This window comes from Haliaeetus leucocephalus, unplaced genomic scaffold (genome assembly GCF_000737465.1).
Source record: "Haliaeetus leucocephalus isolate CR32 unplaced genomic scaffold, Haliaeetus_leucocephalus-4.0 Scaffold656, whole genome shotgun sequence".
NCBI classification, from domain to species: domain Eukaryota; kingdom Metazoa; phylum Chordata; class Aves; order Accipitriformes; family Accipitridae; genus Haliaeetus; species Haliaeetus leucocephalus.
In genome coordinates, this window is record NW_010973092.1 from 16,198,897 (window position 1) to 16,217,868 (window position 18,972).

An 18,972-nucleotide genomic window follows, 5' to 3' on the forward strand; every position below is an offset into this window, starting at 1 on the left:
AATGATGTCTTTGAGGAGAGGGTTTTTATGGTATTCCACTAAAGAGCATAAAGTAAATCTTGCTTGGAGTACTTGTGTCTGACATGGCAGCATGCGGGTGTTTGGAGTGTAGTCTGAGAAATTGGTGAAATTCCTGCCCAAACTAGGCTTTTGAAGGTCAAGTACACCTGAACATCTGAATATAATGCACACAGCATGAGTAGTAAGAAAGAGGAAGTTCTTCATTTTACATGTGGAGACCCTAGATGAAGAAAGCAAATGAGCTTGCACAGAAGAGCTGTACTGCTGCAGCACATGCTCCAAGTTGCAGTCCTAACCAGTGAACTGTCTCTTATTTTGGAGTTTACATAATGCTTGAAAGGCTGAGCATGGTATTTCACTCATGACTACTTGAAAATCAGAAGTAAAGCAGAAACAAACAAAACAGTGATTCACACCCAGTGCTCTTGTACTTACTGTTGCAAAAACACGTGGTTGGATGTTGAAGAGTATATAGCTCTCTGCTGGCGCACAGCTGCCTTCATCTTCCTCTGTTCCCTCATCAAGGGTGTGGGGAAGTTAACTCGAATCTTTGAATTACTGCCATTGAGTTACCATTACAACGGGTTTGAAAAGAATTAATAAATCATACATTTTCCCACTGATTGCAGCTAAATACTTAATTAGTGTCAGTGGGAAACAATATGTAGATTTTATTGACATATTAATGTTTCTTAACCTAAGGACTTCATAATGGAATAATATGATTTCTGTGAAATACCAGACCTCACGTGAGGCGGTCTGATGCTTTGGAGCAGACTGAATTCTTAACCAGGTGTGCTTATAACTGAACTGGTTTGGTCTGAGATGAATCTTGTCAAAACCAAAATCCCCACCATTTTAATGCAAATCATTGCAGGAATTAAGGGAAAAAGGAGAATATTCAGAGTTTTTGAAATATTTTTACAAAGACTATAAAAGATTCAGTCTCTGCGTGATTCCCTTCATAACCGAGAGATAAGTGTGATAAACCTTCCAACGTCCTGCCACACACGCGCCTGTACAACACTTTGAGATGGTATAAAAGTCTCATGCTGAACATGAGCATTTGGCTATTCCGTAGATCAGGGCTGATCCAAAAATGCACAATAGTGTGTTTTACTAGCTAGCCCCGTTCTCTGAGTTTTCGGATGTGGCTTCAGTGGGCTTTACGTTGGACTTTACCCATTAACATCTCTCTGCATGAGGACTGCCACTGGTTTATTGGGATTCAGGGCATGCTTGAATGACACCGAAGGCACGAGACCCACTGTTGGAGGTAAGGATTTTCAGGGCAGTGAGTTGCAAGCAAAACCAAATAATGTTTGCACTTATAACAGAGTCATACAATGTTAGATAACATTGCAACCTCCAGCCAAGCAGAAATGATAGGATCATATAAAAATAGGACTGGAGATGACTGTAAGAGGGACTCTGGTTCGTTTCTTGCCTGAGGACAGGATACAGTCGCTTTAATGTCATTCTTATCAGGTATTTGGCTAAGCCATTTTTAAAGGCCTCCCATGATGGTGAATCTATGAAACCTCTGTACCACCTACCCAAGTCATTCTGTATCATTAAAAAGTATTTTGTAATCTCAACCTTTACTTTGGTCTGTGTAGTTAGATTTCTTACTGTTGCTAACTTAGTAACTACATGAATATGAATAAAACTTTTCCTTTCCTTTTTACTTTTGCATTATATGCAGTTGAATGTGTTATCTTGTCCCATCCCCTTCCTCTGCTGTGTCAACTGTTCTTCAGACTGAACAATCTAGATTTTTTCAGTCTGGTTTTATGTAGGTCATGTTTTCTCTGATTATCCTTGTGGCACTCTTCTGGACCTTGTCTGGCCTTCCTCGTTCTTGAAGTGCAGTGCTGCAAACTATGTGCAGAACTGTGACTGAGCAGAGTTGGAAGGATTATTTCAGAGTCTGTTTTCTTGTTTATACAGCCCTATATAAATATAAATGTAATATATATTTAGAGAGTGAGCAACAGCACGATATTGTTGATTCATGTGCAGCTTGTGATCTGCCACAGCCAACAGCTTTTTTTACTGCAGAATTACTTGTTTCTCATCTGTTTGTGTGCAGCTGAGTATTTTTGCATAAGGGAAAAATCTTGCCCTTTTTCTCACTGTCATGAATTCTTTCTTTCAGAAACATTTTGCCCATATGTCAAGCTAAATTTAATTTGAAACCTGTCCGGTAGCGCACTACTTCCTCATGTTTATGTTGTTTCTAGATTTAAATAATCCAGATATTATCTGTAAAATGATAGAATAATTAAGTTTGGAAGGGACCTTGGGTGGTCATTTGGTCCAACCCCTTGCTGCAGCTTCTCAGTCAAGGTGTTTGTTGCGCTAGATCCAGCACACATCCTTAGAGCTCCACACTATGGATTCTTGTATTTTGACTGTGATCCCTTAGAGTATTCTGGTTGCAGTATTCTAGAAATGGCTTTCTCCCTTTACCCCTTACTTGTCTAGCTAGACTGTGCTTCATTAGCTTGGTCAGCTTGTCTCTTCTATTGTCCGACAGAAGGTCAAATTGTGAGATTTTCAGAAGAAAAACCTCTTTAGTTTCTCACTACTACTTTACTTCAGGGTTAAACAAAAGCTTTAGGTAGTCTATGTAACCATTAACTGGTTCATAAGTGGAGGTTATTAATTTGGCTTTTCCTTGAAGCAGTACCTGGTTTTTAGTTGTATATTCTCAGGGCTTTGTCTTATTATTTTGAGTCATAAAGCAATTTCAGCTGCATCCCCCACTAAGTTGGGAGAAGCCAGCTCCTTTCAGAATGCCAGATTTTGACATGAGAAGAAAGGCCGTTTGGAAAAAATGTATTATCGGTAGTAACCGTTGCTATATAAATCCCTATCTGTGGTGAGCTAAGTTTGGGAGAAGATGCAAATCCTTATTTTGATCAAATGCCTATTAGAGGTAAATCGAGAGCTGCCTGATGACTTTGGCTGAATTTGGCCTTTAAGAGGTTGGTGCCTTGTTCTGCAGGAGGTATGTCAAAGAAGGTAGGGGGAGCTGTGATTAGGCATGTTTCAGTCGGGCTAACGATGCAAGGAGAGGCTATGCAGCTTTATAAGTGCAAGAATAATTATGAATATCATTAATGACTCCAGAAAAAAATTTGGCCACATGTGCTATGACTGACTGAGTAAGGGTCTGTGTTAGGATTTGGTTCTGAGGTTGTAGGAAACTGTGGGACAGGTTTTGGTGGTGGTATTGGGCTAGATACGCAAACTCCTTTAAAATCAGGATTTCAAATTTCTTTAACATAGGCCAAGTGTTTTAGAGATACTTAATGGATTAAACCAATGTCTACTGCTGTAGGGGGTTTTTTTGTACAAAATGTTCTTTGTGCTAAGCATGCAAAGGGAGCTTAATGTCAAGGTTTGATTTTTTTTTTAATTTATTTTTTTAATAAGGTGTGATTCATCTTTGTTATTCTCTAGTCTAATTAAAGATTAAAAATCTGCAACAGAATACAAAATTGTAACATCATTCTACAATTGTATAGTTTTGTAGCAGCTTAAAAAGCATCGCTGCCAGTTTTACCCTATAAGTAAAGTATTTGGATGAGTATGATTATCCTGTACTGCCCCATGGTACGGCCTGCAGTGCTTATGCTTTTCTCAGGCCAAATTCCCTGGTAACATTGCTGCCTTAGCCTTATGGGTAAGTCCAGTGGACTCGTTGGACAAGCTTTTAAGTATCTTGGGAAGTTTTGGGTCAGGTCCAAAAAGCACAGCCCTTAATCATTTATGTTCCTGTGTGTTCCGAACAAATGGATGTTTTGCTTTTCTGGAAACTTGGTAAATTCTTGCCAATGCAAGGTGATAAATGCTGCCTCCGAATAACTATGACGTTATCAGGTGATTTCACTGTGAAACGGGGGCATGCCAGATCAAGACCTTTGACAGTAACACCTGCAGATTTAGCAAAGCTCACTATTGATGTGTTTTGGGGTTGGGGAGAAATGCTCAGAAGAGAAAAGCTAAGTGTTCTAGTGAAATTATTAGTCTTTTCAGCCTGTATCTTTCTTTGAAAGACTGTTCTGAGAAACTTGGTTGTGTTGTGTATGCAGTGCTCTGTTCTAGCATGGTTTTCTAAGGAGATCCTTTCTTGCTAATACTGAAATACTAAATTTCGCAGAGGAGGTCATCTGTCCTTGTAAATGAAAAGGTTTTTTTAATGGCTGAGTGAGCAAAAGAGCTGGAAAATATTTTTTTTCTTTTTTTTCTTTTTTTTTAATGTTACAGATAGCAGTATTTATCATTCAGCCAACCGGGGAGCCTTTCTACAGACATCATAACAAAAAGCCCTAATGATATTTTTAAAGCAGATTAGAAATAATCTTTCTGCATGACCTTGCCCAGGTGACCTCCTGGTTTGTTGCTTTTTAGTTGGGCACTGCATCATCATAGCAACATTTTGGTGTTTAATATGGCTTACGTGAAGTGGTATTGTATCTTTATCTATACTTCATCACCAGAGAGGGAAGTAAGGCAGTACAGTACACTGTACAAAGTCTGCCTGCTTTGTGTAAAACACATTTGGAGAGCAATGTCACTCAGATAATGATATGCTCAATGACACTGCAGCAGACAGGAGGAAAAGAGAAAAATACAATACAGAGGATCTTAAAAACTTCTTTTAGTTTAATTTAATATTAACTCAATGTATAATTATTTAGTATGATTCCCTTGTTTACCAAGTAATTATAGCTTTAAAATCTGTTTGGGTTAGCATTTAGCTTCTCTCCATCCAAGGGGATCATAATATTGATGGAATATGTATTAGCCTGTTCTTGTGAGCAAAAGTAATTAAAAATATATCTCTATTATTCTCAGTATGATAGTAACCTATAATAAATTTTGAAATGAGCTGTTCAAACAAAATATCCAAGTAATGTGCTGCTTTTCCTTTGCATATAGAAAATGAAGTCAAACCTGCTTAGTTTTACAAGGTTTTAATTAAATTAAGGGCTTCTAAAATGACATAAATTACGAAAGTGAAGCATGAGTGGTTTAGTATTGGGAAAAAAGTCTTGACACCAAAATTTAAACAGTATAACACAAACATTAAAGTGGCCTTCAACAATGACTTGAGGATTAGAACTGTGGATATCAAGAATTAAAGGATTTTAAAGGAATAATCTTTCTCTTTTGATTATCACAAACTAGTGCTGATATATTTGACCTAAAGGAAAAGCTTTTTCCTTTAGCTATGTAACATCTAATAGCTTTTATTGTTGTTCTCATTATAAAGAGAATGTCTATAAATGAGTGCTTGAATGTTTGCTTTTTTTCTTATTTGGCTATTGTAACATTGGGAGATAAATACAGGAAAGTAATTATTATTCCATCTTAACAGTACAAGCTTGTTTTTAATGTACACACTTTCTAGATTTCAGTAGATGAAGATTTATATTCTAAAATGCTGATTGCTGTAAATCGTCTTTTGAGGCTTCAAACACGATATGATACGTAGACAAACCACAAAATGACCTAATTGTGTTTTAACTTACATTGTAAGTAGCTGAAGCGATAAGGTGGATTCATGCATATTCTTATCTTTCTAAGCTCCTATAATATATGGAAACTTGAAGTTCTTAAAGTGACAGTAATTGTTTTACAATAATGTTTATATTAGGCTTTCTGAAGTGAAGTATTTTATTACCCCACATCTGCATATTCAGAAATACAGGCATGCTGTAGGAGAAAATTCTAAATATAAATTTTAATGGTTTTTTTTTTTAATAGAATGGAAAAATACATGAGGTCATTTTCTGGCCATTAAAACTGAAAGAGAATTTGAGACTTGAGTTACAATTCTGAATATTCTGAGGAAGAAGTGTGTGCAGTATTCCAGAAGTCATCATAAATTGCCAAATATTTTTACAAGTTCTACAGTGCTCCTACAGTTTTGTGTTTTGGGGTATTGGTTGGGGTTTTTTCCCCTTAAAATAAAATCACTAATATTGTTACTATCTTTATGAAAGTGTTTTCTGTAAAGTATACGTAGTCACAGAAATATTTAAAGGGACAGTGTGTTGTTGTATGAGAAATACACTGAATTACATGTATTCCAGAAGCACTTTGTTCAATGCTAATGTTTTGAAAAAACCTGGAATATTGACAAATCATTTTAGTATCTCATGTTTCTGCAGATAAATTAATTTGTAAAGCACTTGAAAGAGGAAAAAAGTTAGGAGGTGACATTGTACAAGGGTTTCTCTCTCTTTTTTTCTTTCCCCACTCTTCTCCCAAGTCTATGCTTAAAATGTCATTGATGATGCCTCCTTTCTGTACTTGGCCTTCCAAAAACCCCCAAACTTAAATGTCAGGTATTTTATGTATTTTGCCTAATAGTCAGGAGGTATACAGGCAAACGAAAGGGTTTTTGAATGTAATCTAAGAGTAAGGACAATTTTGGTATAAACCTGGTCCAGTGTCATCTTTATTAATTTATTTAAAATATAGATCAAGATAAAACCACCTCGATCTTTCTTAAGGATAGTTTTGACTGGTCGTTACAAAAAATGAATTAATCTTGTTTGGTCATTCATCAGATACATTGTTTCAAGTTTCCTGTAGCTTTATGTGGTCTCAAACTCATCCATTTATAAACGTTTAAGCAGGTCCCAACCGTGACCTCAAGATATTCAGGTCAGGAAGTTTGTATTACATATAGGAAGTTGGATGTTTTGGTTCAGCACACCTCATCTTGCTTTAGGGACGAGTGGCCTGGTGCAAAAGTAGATTCAGCGATGCCTTCAGACATGGGCACGTGCTGGCCACGATGATCATCCACTGTTCAATAAATACCTGCATCAGCCAGGTCTCCGCTCGAGGATGTGGAGGGCTGCAGAGATGAGGCTCGCTGAAGGCACCACGAACAGATGAGGAGGATCTTCGTGGAGCAGCTGATGTTCTCCATGGTAGTTGGATTGAGGAGGCGATAGAAATTGTTCGTGTTGGTGAAGTGCAGCCAGTATGGTACTTTGCTATCTTAGTAGCCAGTCCATGCTCTTGCAAACAGTGACCGAAGTGCTGTAGAGTTTGAGTGGGTGCATAACTGAGCCTTTGTGTTGCTTTTTGATTTTGGAAAGAGCTTGTTTTGTTTTGTTTCCTATGAAGAGAGCTGTTGTTGATGGGGAAAAAAAACAACCAACCAAACTTCCATGTAAATGTCATAAGAAGTAATAAAGTAATCATTGTTTCTAGTGAGGCAGCAGTTAAAAAGTATCTTTAGCTTTTTTTGTTTGTTTGTTTCTTTTTTTAATTTTCTTTTCTCCCTTGGAGGGGAGGTGGCAGAGACATGGACATTTAATTGTTGTCTTTACTGATTATGCAGTATGCAGAGGAGTGCTCAGTAACTCTGTTTTGCTTATTTTGTGGCTTCCCCCCCTCCACCCCCTGTAATGATATTCAGGCTGTGAAGGGGTTGAAATATCAACCTCATATCTGAAGACAAATTTACATTTCACTCCAAACACCATAATTTAATGAAGGTTTTATGCTGTTGTGGATACTTAATTATGCTAGAGGCAGAGCTGGAATTTAATATTGTTCCACATGCAGGGAAGATTTACTAGTAGCTTATTTTCAAAAGTCCTCTAAAAGACTATTTCTTATGCAGTCTACTCTTGTTGTTTTTTAAAGCAGATTGGAATAACCCAAACTTTCATAAATAAAATTCCATTTTAATTGCTCAGTGAAGATAATGTATGTCTTTTTTAGTTTATGGGTTTTTGAGAAGGAGGTATCTGGATTAGCTGGCTTGGCAGCAATGATCAATGCAGTGTTTACTGCCCTTAGCATCTAAACTGATGATCTACATGTAAACAAATGTAGTCATTCAGGACATGTAATGCTGTACACATTTATATATAAATCAAGACGACAATTTAAAAATTATTATAGAGCACACCTGTTGGTATCTCCTGCAACAGTTCTTCTCTTGCGCAGCAGAAACCTGCCTTTTCAATCTTAACCTACTGTGTTCCTCATAATAAATGAGAGTACACTACTCGGAGACATGGCTTTCTCAGTTTTAGGTTCATGGCACCATCTAACTTTGTACAGCACTGTGAGTCAGTGGGGTAGAAGATGTGGTAGCTGTTGTTAGTAGGGGACTGGGGGTCACTGTGATGGGAGCTTTCTGAGAGACTGAGACACCAGGGAAATTTCCAGACTTCAAACAAGCATGTGTTTATGTACAGCTACTAGGCAATCTATCCGATAACAATGAAAAGCAATCAGTAATTATAAATATTAGTCAAGCAAGCCTGAGCTATATTATACCATGTGGGCTGTGATGGTTGCTGAATTTGAAATGTCCAGGCTGAAGAGCTCTTGGAGAAAGCTGGAGCCAAAGCGAGTGCCATTGCTCTACCACAGGCTTCGCTGCTTGGCGTACACGTCTTCTGCAGATCAAGACCAGCCTTTCTCTTTTTGTGGGTCAGACTCAGTCTGTTCTGGCACTGAGATGGATATTACTTCCTGACTGTTGGTCAGTTCCACCTGCTGCAGATGAGCATTACCAGCTTGGGGACTGAGTGCCAGTCATCCGAGTCCTTTAAGTAGTTGCAGACTGGATACTGTTGTCATAGGTTCCCTGTGTTTATACACCTATGCCAAGGTTATTTTACTTATGGCACTAAATGAAGCTGTCTTGAGGTACGTCTGGGGCCAGGGCAACCAGAATGTGTTAGAATATGCTATAAAGACACAGACTAAACATACACAGGACCGTAATGTGAAAATATGAACTGGAACTCTAATGGTAAATGTATGTATTAGTAGGATTTATTGCTGACATATGGGCGATGTAACTGAGAACTCAGTGAAACAAAAATTGATGTGATTAATGTCAGAAGTTAGTCATTTTAACTTAATTAAAAATAACAATTTCTGCCCAGTGCATCAAAATACTATATGGGGTTGTTGTTTTTTTTTTCTGCACACACTGGCTGCTGCTACTCTGTTAGGCAGATAGTGAGATGTCTTGACTGTTTGTTTTCCTTTGTTCAAAGGGAGTTGAAAGAACTGAGTATTTCTGCAGTTCAGACTTTTTCTAATGAAGTCTTTAAAACAAAATCTGCTGCCTTTTGGGGGGGAACATTTTTTTATTCAAAGCCATCATCTCATTTAAATGTGTGACAGTTTCACGCCTGACAACTTTTCTAGTAGTAATTCCTTATCACTGAGAACCTAAATATGACAGTTCCTGAGTCTTAGATGTCCGGTTTCTTGTCATTGGGTAAGAGAATTAGACCGAGTGACTTCAGCTGGGGAAACATCTGCTGTAGTTTTGAGCTGATTGCTGGCTTTTGGATAAGCTCAGCTCTAAATCATTCTGTAGTTAAAAGAATCCATTCTAGTTATTTAGAATTGAAATCATTACATGGATACCACGTCATAAAGCAGGGGTTTTTTTTGAAGGTGAGAAAACTTTCTAGCAATTTCATATATGTTTTGTTATTAATGAAACTGTTTATATTTGGGGGATTTCTTGGTAGAAGGCATCTTTCAGCATAGCAGAACTTGGAGTCAATGTTTCTTAGATCACAGTGAGAATCCCCAAGTTTGGTACAGCAAGGGAGGTGCTATTTTATTTGGGCTGCGTACCCCCTGCTTAAATACATATTTACTTTTTGCCTTCTACCAGTTGGGGAAGCATAGAAGTTCTCTACTAAATGTTCAGCTGTTGCTCCAAAACAGAAAGTATATGCTATGTGTTTCAATTAAAAGAAGCCCTGTAGCAAAATGTGTTAGTCACAGGCAGAGGCCAAGTGTATCATTATTCTGTAGGAACAGCAGTCAAGATAATGAACGGCTAAGGACAGTGGACAATGGAAAGTGAAGCATGTCGTGTCAGCGCGCTGTCAATGGAGTCTGTGCATGCTTTGCATTAGAAAGTGCTGTGAAATTGCAGGGATGTGGCTGATCTGTGGAGAAAGAGTAGAAGGTTGCCTAATGGCATGTAGTAATTTTAAGACTGATTTAATGCTTTTGCCATAATAACCAAAAGACTTAAGAAAACAGCTTTGGTGTTTAATTCTTTCCTTGCTTTGAGACAAAGAGAAGTTGTTCCTGGGCTTCCAGTGCATTTTACTTTGAAACAAAAGAAATTAAAATCCAAAAGAGACTTAGTCTGGTATACTTTTCTTTCCTATGAAGTATATCCCTTATGTAAACAGCTTAGGTGAGAAGCATGTTATATTGGAGTTGGGACTTCAAGAATTACACTGGAGAAGTGGCAAATCTCAAAAACAATATTATGTACATGATCAGCCTCATAAATACTGAGCTCAGGATTCTGACTCTGTGTTGCAGCTGTTAAGCATCTTTCTGAAATCAGGACTGCAGAGCAAGCATACCACTAGTGGGAGAAGGAGAGATAGCAGCACATAGATTGAATGTTGCACTGAGAATGAAACTGGTGAATTTGGAAGAAAGAAGAAAGAGAAAAGTGGTCAACAAGTTGAAGGGGGAGAGTAGCAAAGTGCTTATTTTGCAGGCTAAGAGGATGTGTTGTTTGCCAGCCATGCATATTATCTACAAATCTGGGAAAATACAGAAATCGAAGGAAAAAATATTAATACCGTATTTTAAGAGGTCACAAAAAGGTAGCTGGAAGTGCTGAGAGAATACTTATTTTAAAACTGTGATTTTTTTTTTTTTTTAATATTATCGTACAGATTGCTGGAGCATGTAGCATGTTTATCTGCTTGCGACTTGTCTAAAGTAGCATACTCTTCAAAACAATAACAACATACTTCTCTCGAGTTTCCAACTTGTAAAAATGTGTTTGAGCATTATTACAGTTTAAAACAGAAAACAAAACAACTTTAAGATGTAATTTCTTTTCTGTTTAGGGGAAGCAAATAGGACAATAACTTTAGCCACGTTTCCCTGCATATGTTCCACTTGAACATAGAACGATATGGTGCACAATGGATACTTATGAAAGTGGCATTTGATAGTGCCACCTATTGCTAGAAAAGCAGAACTAAAATGAGTATTTTTGTTATGTGTTTGTGTAAATTGAGCAGAAAAAATGAATGGTACTTGTTCGTCTTCTAATTATTTCAAGTTCATTTTAGCTGTGTGGATATAAGTTTGACCTTGTTTTTATGGCTATGAAATGGACTATAGTTTTAAAAAATGGATTTATCGTACAGTAGCATCAGACATGGTATGGTAAGCTTCTAATCCAGAAAGCTTGCAACTATTGGTATGTGCTTGAATGCCAGTGGCTGTATTTTGGCTAAACCTATTAAGCCTGATTATTCCCCACCCCCCTTTAATTTAGGACATTAAAGTTCATGTAATGCACTAGAAGATTGATCCTAATAATCCTAAAACTGCTTTAGATTTAGCAAAACAGTGAAAGTTAGTTTTTCCTACTGCTTGAGTTTTATGTTAAAAGTGAACAGAAGAAAATGTTTTTTTAACATACATCCAAAAATTCTATGAAAAGTAAATGGTTAATGATGAAAATTCTTTGAAGACAATTAAGATGTTAATACTGAGTATCCTTTATGAGGTCTTTCAGTTGGCAAGCATGGAAGCTGATTTCTCCACCTGCCTTTGAAGGATGATACTTGTTTTATTATAGAAGTCTAACTAATGCTAATGGTAAGAATAATGAAAGATTTATAGGGGCAGCCTGAGATCAATTTTAAGTTTTAATTGTGGTTCTTAGCATTACTGATCCTTCTTAATGCCTCAGTCCTCTTGTTCATCTCTACTAGAGAAACACCCTACCCTAAAAAAATACACATTTTTGGCTTGTAATCTTTAAGGGAAAGAAAACATGCCTTCTCTGCATTGTTTTCCTCATGAAGGATCTAGATGGCAAGGTAAGAACAGGAAAAGATGGAACACCTTGGGAGTAATTTGTGCATTCTCGGGTCCAGGCAGGTATCTTTCACGAGTTTATTGCTGCTTCATGTAACTAATATTCTTTGGCTGAAGCTGTCCTCCTTCCTCAAAGATAGAGAAGTCTCTTGTTACCCCTGCTGAGCTTCTGAAGATTGCTGCAAAGCTTAAGGGAATCGAAGGAAGCAGCTCTCGAGTATGTAGGCATCTGTAGATTTAGAGAAGGTTCAGAAGGAGAGATAAGGCATGACCTACCCATTCTCCTGACCGAAGAAATGATGTGGAGAAATCTGACTTCATCATCCTTGTTAAGTTCAGGGCTGAAATCTTATTTAGCCAAATAGAAAGTCTTTCTTTATTGATTTTTTTTTTTTTTTCCCCCCCTTCAAAGGATGTTTAACTTCCTTTTCTCCTAGTTGCCTCTTGGACCTGAATTTGAGGTCACTTGTATTCTTTGTCCCCTTTGCCACTGATCCAGGATATACTTTCTCTTGCAAAACCTGTTTTAACATCATCTTTTTCGCTGTATATTTGTGTTTAGCCCCTCTGTCTTTCTCATTCTGAATGCTGTGACAGCCAAAAGCAGCATAAAGCCTTTAGCAACTACATTTTGCAGCATGGAGAAGGATGTTGCTGCCTAATGGTTTACTTCATGGATGGATTTTGTATGCTCTCCCTTCGTGAATCTCCATGCTGAATCTCTTCCACAGTCTCCGTTCCTATACCTTTAATCTTCTGTTTTGTGTTTGTAGCTACCTGCTCTCTTGGTGTTCATTAGCATTGGTCCACCTGTTTTGTTGTTTTCTTGTTCATTCATCTGTCCACAGAATTAGAGCATCTGAGTGAAGCCAACGAAGTTTCAATTCTTGGCGCAAAGTTTAAAACCCCTTTATAATTTTCCCTAATGCAGATCCTTTTGATGTAAAAGGGAAATAATTTTCAACAATTAAATTATATGTCTTTATAGGAGTCTGTATGCCCTCTTCTAATGAAGTTTCGTGTTAAAAAAAAGGTACGTACAAAATGTATGAGCAAAGGCATCTGGAATCGTGGCCAGCAGAGGGCAGATCAGCTTGAAAATGAGAATGGTGCTGAAAGCTGTAGTTTAAATACCTTTAAATTGGCTGTCTTTGTTTAAAAATGAAATGTTTTTTTTAAAAATGTTAATGAGAATCATTTAGCCAAGGGGTATGTGCATTGTGATTGGTGCTTTGTTGGCATTGTCTTTTGCAAACTATGTATCTGTGGCTAAACACGATTGTACCATGGAAGAATTTGGGAACTGAAAGAGAAAGAACGCTCCCCGTATAGTTTAAGATGTGACTATACTGAAAGAAATTATACCTTTGTTGTGACGTTGTATCATCTAAAATTGAACATAATAGCATATGTTAAAGCCATCCTTTAGAAACTTTTTTTCCCAAAGTGGGTGCTTCTGATTTCCCTTTAGTTGTGATTTATTCTTTTAATTAAAAAGCAACTGAAATTGGAGAATGCTGTAACCTATTAACTGACTTTTGTGAATGATGGTGTACATGGCTTAACACCAAATAGTAATCTACTTCCTCTTTCAATCCAGTGCCGATATTGTTATCTTGTAATACAATACTAACATATGATTATATCTGCCATTAATGCATTTAACAGTAGATGACAAATTTTATTAAGATAAGAAGGGCCTCATGCTCTTCCACTTTCCCTGGTGTAAATCAGAAGTTACGGCATTGAATTGAAAAGATTTATTCTTGTGTAAGAACTTAGTGGTGTAAATTAGGAAAGTCAAGCCTGACATGTGGTGATGTACCAAATTATATTACAGGATATTTAAATTCTGTCTCCCACTGTGAACAGCAGGATACCGTTTTTATCCTTCCTGTTGAATGCAGAATCACTTTTCCATTTATAAATTGAGCCTGAACAGAGTGCTCTCAGTATTGGCTGTTCCTCTGTTACTCCACATACAGAATATATTAAGACACCTGTTCATCCTTGTAAGGCAAACAACAAACAAACCAAAATACTTTCCTGTAAACAAATTGGTCTGTGATTAGTGGAACTAATGAAGCTTCACTGCCTGCAGATTTCTGTCCTTCATCCCTGATCCCCTCAGCAACCCTCCCACCAGAAGGATTACCAGTTTCTCTCTGCTCATATTCCCTATGATCTTCCCCTTGTCCTTTTTCGCCTACAGTAATGCCAGTTCCTGTTTTCCTCCATCCTTTAAACCTTCCTGCAATACCTTCTGCAGGTTCCTCCTGCCCCCGTAACCATGAGCAGCACTTCTGCCTGACCCTGCCTGACTTGGGTGCTGAGTGGCAGCTGGTCAGCTGGCAAACAGTTATTAGCCTCAGATTTCTCTTCTCAGAGGTCATGCTAATTCGAGACTCTTGTTTTACTATCTGACAGATTTTCTCAGAGCTCAGGGGAATTTATTATCTTCAAGACAACTGCCCGCTGTTAAATTTCATGAAATGGATCAACAGACATTAAAAGTGTGTCTTTATTCCCTCCTCCTTGTTCCAGTGATTGGCCTTTGTTAGACTAATTTCGATTTGGTTTCGCTAAACTGCTGCTCTTTCTCCTATCTTGCTCTCTCTTGTTTTGCAAATCAAGTGCAATGGTTACCACCCTTGTAATGATATTATTAACTGGATAGAAAGCAAGCACAGATCAGGAAAGGAGCGCTTAGCCTCTTATTATTTTTAAGGGCATGTATGCAACTTCCATTAATCAACTTATAGATTTTGCACTTGAGGACAGTATGAAATGATAGCCTTCAAGCACACCAAAAAGAAAAGAGGAAGATGAATACTGAAAAAAATCTTTAGCTTCAAAAAATAAAAAATAGCAGATTGCGCAATTACAGCATAACAATGGTACTGAAATGTAAGTAATAATGGAATGTATGGGGCTGGAAGGAACTTCTGGAGTCCTACCAGTTCCTCCTACTTCCAGAGTCCCTCTGGAGTTCTAGTACGATTCCCTGCTCAAGCAGGGTCAACCAGAGCAGGTTTCTTAGGACTGTGTCCAGTTGGGCTTTGAATATCTCCACAGATGGAGACACCACAACCTCTCCGAGCAGCCTGTTTCAGTGTTTGACCCCCTGTGCTAGAAAGCAGTGTTTAACGGGAACGTCCTGTGTCTCAGTCCGTGCCCACTGCTTGTCCTGTCGGTGGGCTCTTCTCAGTTCCACCCTCCCTCAGGTACATGCGCACGTGGGGGAGATCTCCCCGGAGCCTTCTCTTCTCCAGGCTGAACAGTCCCAGCTCCCTCAGCCTCTCCTCATATGTTGTAATACACAGAGGTGTGTGTGATGCACAGATGTGTCCTGAATATAATTTGACCACCATAGTATTAAAAAGTAAATGTCACAGAATAAAGATTCTTACTTGAGAAAGAGCGGTTCTGAATAATAGCCTACATGTGAACATTTGCTGTTCTGGTTAAAGCAGGAAAAGGTGTAAAAATCTGAGAGCTGAGCATCACTATGTGAGAATAAAAGTTGGATGACAGTCTGTCCTCAAGATGGTTTCTTGAGGATTCTTTGCAAGTAGCATGATAATGTAGAAAATATTTAAAAAACTTAAACCCAGCAGACATTCAGACAGAATTTGTTAGCCATAGCTACATAAGGTACCGTGCTGGTATTTTTTTTTTTACTTTTTTTTTCTGGTCATGTTACGAATGGTTAGCCATTATGTTTATAAAGTTTTGTACTTTGTATATCATATTTAATTTACACCAGCAATATTTGTTTTGAATTACTGAACACCTAGGTGCAACTCATGGTATTCTTTTGTAAACTGAGTATTTTTCAAAAGGTCATTTGAAATTCTGTACTCTGAAATTCAGATACTAATTAAGTTTCCCAGAGGTTTACTACCTAAAAGTTGGCCTGCCCATGTATGTATGGATATTTAAGGTTACTATTTTCACAGTAAAGGGGAAACTATTCAAACTTCCTACCTATTATTGTTTTAAGTTAGCAAAGCCAGGAGCAATCCCTGTCCTTTTAAGCTCTACTTTTGTCAGTGGCTATGTATAGATTCACTGTCTTACCTTTTAATAGTTGAAAATCCTATCTAAGTGTATTTATGCTCACTTAGGTGCTATCCAGTATTTGGTATCCAAATGCCAATACTCTCAATTGAGGCCTTTAAGCTTGTTTGTTGCATTGAGTCTTTTCTGTCTTTTGTAAAAATGAAAGCATGCACAGTATTTTTTATCAATATGTATTTAATGAACATATCTGCAAGTTATAAAATTGTCCCATTTGCTCAGTGCAGAGCACTGACAATAGAAATAGCTGGGAGCAGAAGAATTGCACTGTGCTTGGCAAGCTGGCTTTTTGCTTAGCCTCTTAGCACCAAATCTCCTGGTGAATATAAAGTTGTTTTCTCTATGCATTACTTTCCCAAAGGTGTATTTAAAAAAAAAAAAAAAAGTATTTTTTATCTCAGTAAATACTTTTTTTTTTTTTTTGAAGAGATTTTCAGACTGTAATGGTTACCATATAAATATACTGAGCTGAAATTTTTTGCAAGTGAATAAACCACGGTCAGCGACTCCTACGCTGGTGAAGAATGTACACATGGCTCTTTAAGGACTAATGAACAAATGAAATGGTTTCCATTAATGAGGGACTACTGATAAGCCATAAGCATTTACAGATATGCATGTTTTATTGCTGTGTTGTATCAAGGTCCTTGCTTAAGCCCTAAGCTAAGGTGTTGACAGGTATTGTAAAAGGCAAGGACTAGAAATAATAAACAGAACCTACATAAAAAAAGCAAATCTGTCTTTAAACTACAATTTGTAAAAGTAAGTTGGCTTCAGTCTTATGATAAATATAACCCTTACCTAAAAGGCAACTGGCAGCTTGCTGCTTAATTCTCTAAATATTTGGTACGGCTTACTTTGAAATTATTTTGGAAGCAACATCCAATACATATGCCAGTTGGGTTTTTTTTGTTGCTTTGTTGTTTGGGTTTTTTTAATGAACTGTGAAGACTCTCTTGCCTTTTCCACTTTCATAGCTGAGAGATGATAGGACTTGAAAAAACATAATATTAAAATATTTTATGATTTGAAATACGGTATTTTTATTTATGTATTTATGTACATCACTCTGTAAAGGTAATTAGGTAAAAAAAAAAAAGAAGACCCAATAAAAAGATGTATGAATTTCTCCAAACTGCTTAATGAGGCCTAATATAAATCTGAATTTCAAATCACGTTAGGGTTGTCGTATGCCCTAATTTCAAATGACAGTTCTGGCTTGCCACTCAGTTGGCCTTTTATTTTGTGTCACAAATTAACCAACCATGTGGTTTTATGTCACTGTTTTATTAGAGCAGTGCTATACGTAGAGATGGGGAAATTTCATTACAGTAGTTTTGTTAGAGCACAACTCACACTGGGGGGAGGGAGGGGAATAAAGGCAGTTTCAGGCCATATTTAGATATTTTAAATACGGATAAATATAGAGGAGTGAAAAATTCCTTCTAATTTTCCACACTTCCTAACAACACTGTTCAGTGCAAAGTACAGTTTATGCTCATTAGCGGCAATGTATCAGCATCAAGGTGCTACATTGCTCTTCAGCAACCCTTGCTGTTAATGGATGACTAATACTGTATACAGTGGAGAATATATTTACAGGTGAAACAGTTCTTGAAAATGTATGGTGTTTGTGACACTTTGTAAAACAGAGGGTCTGCTATCTGCAATTGAAGAAAGAGAATCTACTAACATCATAAAAGGACAAAAAGCAGCCGTGAACTGTGTGGGGATTTTTTGAATCCGCTGTTTGCTGAAGGGGATTAGCATCTCATAATGCCTATTTTTTTGTTCTGTGGCTTGGTTCTGTGTCTCTAAGTCGTATCATCTTGTGGGCCTAAATAAATAAGGTAATACATAGAGCTTGATGCACTGACTTAATATTCTGGGATTGGATTAATAGTCTGGGGAAAGGTGAAAATGTAACTTCTTGTCTTCATTTGCCAGTGCAAAAGACGTTATCAAGATAAGCTGGTGGTATCAAGCCAAATAATTCTTTTCTGTCTCTGTGTAGAGGTAGAGAGATGCTAGAAGGAACAAGAAATAGACTATAGCCGTACTGGTTCAGATCGATGGCCATAAGTGGATACCTGGGGACAGTAACAGAGGCAATCATAACTGAAATGCCACTTACTCTTTCCCAGGCTTTCAGCCCTTTTGGTCCTGGGACTTCCTGAGCAGGATGTGGCCTCGGCTGCTTGGGAAAACTCTGGGGTTGTCTTCTGTGGATCTTTCTTGCCTTTCCTTAAATCCTTGTAAACCTGAGGCCTCCCCAGCATCCTCCAGCAAATGTGCATTTGCTGTGTAACGAACCACCTTTTTTAAAGAGGAGGGAAGAAGGGAAGAAAAAAAAAAAAGAGTTTTGAACCAGACTACTGCTAGTTCTGCTTGATGTCCCCTGGTTCTTCTACGGAAAGAGTCAGGAAGATCGGGATAACACACCTTGCAGCTTTTTCCGTGGTCTCCTTTCCTCTGAGTGGTATGATTTTGTCAAAGGGGAATATGTGAAGTGCATTGCACAGTTTGCTGTGTTGCTCTTTTCAGTGCTGTTCCCGGGGTGGGAGGAGGAGGTGCTGCCCTGTGGCTTTGGGAGGGGAAGCCTTCCTCCTATCCTCACTGCCCAGGCAGGGGAAGGGAAGATGATCGCCGCTGTATTGCTCATTCTTTTCAGAGCTGATCAAAGCAGACTGGGATTTCGACCATTTAATGTAAAGAGCTGTGAATCATGGTATGGTTCTTGTGGTCTAGACGGTTTGTAGGAATGCAGATCTGTGCAAGATTAGGTAAACCACAGGGGCATTCTCATCCAGGCTTTCAAATGCTTGTGCCTTCAGCAACTCAGTTTAGCTGCTCTTCATATATAGGAGGGGTGTATGTGTACCCCTCTGAAAAAAATTATATATTTATACACACTTATGTCTCTGAATGAGAGAGAGACTCTTCTGGACTTACTTTATTCATCCCTTTTAAAGAGATATACTTGTTATT